General features: G+C 39.3%; 1 pseudogene; it reads left to right on the forward strand.

Moving 5' to 3' along the window:
• The first annotated feature begins 1,600 nt into the window (after positions 1 to 1,600).
• On the forward strand, positions 1,601 to 4,745 carry LOC118709737 (annotated as a pseudogene).
• The last annotated feature ends 1,052 nt before the right edge of the window (positions 4,746 to 5,797 follow it).

Consider the following 5,797-nt stretch of genomic DNA (forward strand, 5'->3'; position numbering starts at 1 on the left):
GAGTTGGTTTCTTCTGAGGCCTCTCTTTAGCTTGCAAATGGTTGTCTTTCCCCTCTGTCTAAACGTCTACACATGACCTTTCCTCTGTGTGTGCTCCTGTCTGTGTTCAAATTTTCTCTTCTTATCAAAACATTAGTCATATAAGATTAGGAACCATTCTGAAGACTTCATTACAGCTTTAAATACCTTGTAACCTTGTAATTATGGTTACATTGTGAGGTACTGAAGGTCAGAACTTCAAAGAATAAATTTTGGAGGGACACAATTCAGCCCATAACATGGAGTATATGGTATAACCCTTTTAGGGTTGTCTTGAAGATCCAGTGAGTTTTTATATGCAAAATACTTTTCAAACTATAATTCACTCTATAAATGAATAGCCTGCCATTTGGCAATATAAATGTTTAAGCCCTTATTTTTAGAACCCACAAGCTGGACAGCTCTGGCACTTGCAAACGCTTAGTTTCCTGGATTTGTTACATGGTGGTGATGTTTAAATGCCTACGTTAACATACTTCTACATATTATATGTTTTTTTCCTCTTTCAGTATTTCATGAACCTTCTTTCTCTCATCATCTCCCACCAATCAAGTATTTTCCCTGGTGTGGGTTGCATAAGGAAGACAGAGTATGTCTGAGAAGTATGTAGACATGGATGAGTCCTGGAGGGAGGACTCTCCACGCATTTGGCTGTGCCCTCCCAGAATGGTACTTGGGGATGGTTGTTTACAGAAGGAGTGATTACCACGGTGTGGGAGTGTAGAGTGCAGGAACCTGGATCCAGCCACAGCAGGCCTGCTAACGCTGCCAGGCCCAATGGGCTGAAAAGATGGCATGATTGTAGAAACGAGAAGGAAACAATATAATCAAACAGAGAAGGATAATTCTGTCTGGAAGCCAGAGGGAAGAGAACCCTGTCAATGAGTCCCATTCAGTTCAGACTCCAGGACAAAGAAGAGTGTGGTGAGGGGGCTGAGAATTAATTAGGCCGGGAAGTTATTTGGGAGCCATACTCTGATTTCTTGGCACTACACAAGCTGCTAAACCCTTGGCACAATCATGGGGAAAGAGAGGAATGTGAGCACAAATTGGTTAATATGGAGTTTCCACCACTTAGCAGAATGGAGACTCGAAATAGAAAATAAGCTGAATTATAGAAAAAGACATATGTTATACTTCCTGCAAAACATATGTTTTAGATTGAGAATTGTATCCACCTCACTCAATAGTCTTTAAATCCAATATTATATATACCCTATACAGGGGTATCTACATATACATACACATGGAATACATAGGCTTTTCCACCAAATGACAATCAAAATGACATTTACATGGGGGTACCAAATAGAGGTAAAATGCTGGCAAAGGGAAAGGAAGACAGAGATGAGTAAGAACTCAGTAGGAGTGCATTACATCGGAAATGTCAAGCAAGAAATGAGAAAATGGAATTTGAAATGGCAGGAACCACTAGTATTTTGAGTCGAAGACTTCTTGACTGACACCACGCCATTCCAGGGAATAGCAGAGAAGCTCTTTATCCCTGTTCAGAGGCCAGGAAAGGCAGCAGCAAGTAGCCACCCAAGGAGACGATAAGGAGATGACGTTGGTCCCTGTGAGCCACCAAGAAAAGTCTGATTTTCTAATTTCTTGTTTTCCCTTTCAGTGTACCGACAGCCTGTTGTGCCTTCATTCTTCACTGTAGTCCCCTCATTGAACCTATTTGGATTAAATTTATAATAGACACCAGTTCCATGAGTGTCTAGTATAAATTTTACAATTATTGTCTGTAGTTTATTGAAGATGTTGACACTCGACCCCAGTTCTTCATGTCATAGAAAATGAAATATACAAATCCAGTCACATTTCTTTGACAGATTATTCAGTCACTCCATCTTGGAACTGTCAGAGGATGTTTCACAATTTTTTCCTTCTTCTTCCTGGCATGAAGCTCTGAGGGCTATAAGCCGTGGTTATTGGCAGCAGTAGTAAAGAGGGAATGTCCATGGTTAGTATTATATCATGTATGTTCACAATCTACTTGCATCCTTTAAGTTATAGCTAGTATTATCTGTTCCTTATGTTGTCCTCATTGACCTTGGCAATCTGTGAAGTGTAGTCACATCCTCAGCTAACCTCCTGAAGGACAGTTCACACACTTGGTTGCAGGGTCCCCATGTCCCAAACCTGAGATTTTTCCCCCTCCTCATCCTTTCAACTTCACATACACACTATTGAAAAGTATAAAATGTCCAAATGAGAGTATATGGTACATGCAATATGCTAATATTAAGCTAATATAATAAAGGAAAGATCTGAGAGAGAGAGAGAAAGAGAGAGAGAGAGGGGGGGGAGAGAGAGAGAGATTTTCTTTCTAAACCTAAGATATTTTTCAACAAACATAATTTTAGATTCAGAGTAATATAGGTTCAAATCCTGTTTTGGCTACTTATAGTTGTGCAGTATTGGGTAATTTATTTAATATTTCTGAATGTATTTACATAATATCAAAATCAGGAAATGGAAGTCTACCTCATGGGATTTTTGAGGGTCTTAAAGAACCTAAAACACTATAAATGCTTCACAAATGTTACCTATATTTCATCTCATTTTTTTCATGATGCAGATTTATTGTAGGCAAAATTAGAGGAAAGAATTAACCATAAATTAAAATGTAGAAAAATGCTTTTCAGTTATTCTTCTTCTTTCTGGTCTTGAAAATCTCCCAAGTCCCGGAACCTGAGGGAGATAATTTGGATGAGGGTTGTTGCAAAGATCTTCAATTTCAGCTCCTCTTCCAAAAGCAGATCAGGTATAGTGGATAATATCTTTGATTCATATTGGTGTCTTGTAAAATTAAACTTTATTGACAAATCCATTGCAAAGAGTCAATAGTTTGGAGGGTTGGATTATTATTAAAATGTGCAATTAGACAAAATTTGTTAGTGTCCTGTTAAACCAGAATAGCTGTACCAACATTGTAGAAAACAGTTGATTTAGCTCTTGAAAATACAAATAAGGGACTAAGAACCAACTTTTAAATCTAAGAGTTAAGTTTCCAACACAATCAGAAAATAGTTTGTCTTAGTAATGACTTATCTTGTGAATGTGTATATATAAATGACTAGGGAATTAAATATCTCAACAAATTGAGAATTTCTTTCTTAAACTTACATGGCAAAACAAGGATGGATAATTTTTAGTTGATAGGATTGAAACACACTTTACCAGATTTTTTTCAAAGACGTTTCTGTGGAAAAGGTGCCATCTTTTTTGAGCCCTTTCTAGCTTTGGAAAATTAGCTTTACTCGGAAGCACGTAGAACAAAAGCAGTGACTATTTTATTTTCATTTTCATAGTCACAATGTCCTTAATTCCATAATTGATGTTATAGTGATTTGATTATAATCAGTTTGTGGGATTATTAACCACTCTAGATTTCTTCACACCTCATTAACTAGCAAACTAGGCACTGAGTGTGGATAAAAACCAGTTTCTCATGAACTGCTGCTCAGTATTGCAGAATCTTTTTAGTTTTATGATGCCATTTCCATTAGAGAATGAGTAGATTTTATATATTTCCCCCTTTTAAACACATGTCAGGATCACATTAGAATAATTATGCCTTTATCACCTGGCTCCCAATTATTTCTTTCCTAAGAAGTAGCAGCACCTATTCAGGTTTCAAATAGCGGCAGGTTAAAAATTACCCTTGGCAGTGCCTTCGGTGGCTGTCTTCCCTTGCTTCAACAGTGTTTGGATGGAAAGGACCCAGGGACAGCCCTTCTTCCAGCCTCTGACCGCCTCCGACCTCTTTTCCAGTCACCCACCTCATCCATGCTCAGCCTGAGACCAGCTGACACCATTTTTTTATACCTTAACTCCTATTTTTTTTTCTTGATGAAATGATTGAACTTGTTTGGATTCTTATTTTATTTTATTATTATTTTTTTAAAAATATATATTTTATTAATTTTGTACAGAGAGGAAGGGAGAGAGATAGAGAGTCAGAAACATCCATGAGAGAGAGTCATCGATTAGCTGCCTCTTGCACACCCCCTACTGGGGATATGCCCACAACCAAGTACATGCCTTTGACCGAAATCGAACCCAGGACCTTTCAGTCCCCAAGCAGACGCTCTACCCATTGAGCCAAACCGATTTTGGCAATACCTTAACTCCTATTGCTGAACAACCTTGAGCTCCCAAATTCATTAGAATTATTCCACCAAGGTGGAGGTTGCTGTTGACCACCTGGTCAACCTAGATCTGTGGGCCACCCACACATCTAGGGGCTTCTATTTGAACCTTGACAATGTGGGCTTCTATTTAGACCTTGACAATGCAGCTCTGGAAGTGGACAATGCAGACCACTTCTTCCAAGAGTTGGTGGAGAAGAAGAGAGGGCGCTGATCATCTCTTAAAGATGCAAAACCAATATGGTGGCTACATTTTCTTTCTGGACCTGCTGAAACCTCAGGATGAGTGGGGTGAAACTCAGGTCATCATGGAAGCCACCAGGGCCTTGGAGAGGAATCTGAACCAGGCCCTTTGGAATCTGCATGCCCTGGGTCTACCTGCACAGACCCTCAGCTCTGTGACTCCCTGAAGAACCGCTTATCGGATGAGGAGGTGAAACTCATCAAGAAGATGGGCTACACCTGACTCACCTCTGCAGGCTGGCTGGCCCCCAGGCTGGGCTGGGCCAATATCACTTTGAAGGGCTCACCCTCTATCATGACTAGGAGCCTTTGGAGCCCAGAGCCTTTGAGGGACCCATCGGCATTCCTCCGGTGTCTGGCTTTTGCCTGAGCCTCTCCCTGAAACCACTAGCCATTCTTTTAACCACCCTGGATCTCTCTCCCATGCATTGGGCCAAATGGAAACAATAAAGCTTTTTTGCAGAAGAAAAAACAAACTGTTTCTTAACTCAATTTCCTAAGCAGGTAGAACTAGTTTAGCTAAAAGGGCACTGCTTAATTTGCTTGGTATTTTGCTAATAAGAGTGCCAGGAAAAAAAATTAGTTGAAAATTTAAAATTAGTAGTTGCAGCTTGGTTATTATTATTGAGAAATAATAAACACTGAATTTGATTGCAACTTGGGAAGGTTATGATTAGGGAAGCAGTCCAGGTTCAGCCATTTGAGAGCGTACTTGCTCTCAGGTGACTTGTAAATGTTATGGTTTGAGGGAACTGGATTCCATTAGCGGAGTCAAAAACCTGGGAGGGAGGAACATGGGAGAGAAAGTATTCCATCTTACATGACACTTAAGTTAAACAGCTATTTAGACGAAGAAGAGGAAGGTCATCATTTAGAACACTGTTTTATCAACAGTACAATCTTCACTGCTTTTTTCTTACTTAAAAAATGTGAATGATGCTTATTTCCTGTGGATGGCCAAATCACTTTTCTTTTCCCCGTTTTCTAGTGAATTATCTTTTCCTTTTTGTTTATAGAAACTTTTCACATTATATAGCTTGCGGGGTGGGGGGTGGGGTGGGGGGGTGGGAGGGGCTTGTTTTGAATACTTTCTCTTTGTTATTGTATGTAACCCATTTGTGGATCTCTTATATTGATTTTATTCTCCTCTGTCTCCTGTAGAACCAACTAGATTTTGAGGGAAAGAGATGAGGAGATAAATTAAATTTCAGATATTTTTTGAGAGCTATAAAATGGGAGCTCAGAAAAGTTAAATGATTTAATTAAGCCAATAGCTCTGTTCCTAAAATTTATCCTCTGGGTCATTAGGTATGCTCTAAGGCAGGTAGAAACACACATACATGCACATACACAAA

Source organism: Pipistrellus kuhlii, unplaced genomic scaffold, assembly GCF_014108245.1.
Source record: "Pipistrellus kuhlii isolate mPipKuh1 unplaced genomic scaffold, mPipKuh1.p scaffold_m20_p_7, whole genome shotgun sequence".
Lineage (NCBI taxonomy): Eukaryota > Metazoa > Chordata > Mammalia > Chiroptera > Vespertilionidae > Pipistrellus > Pipistrellus kuhlii.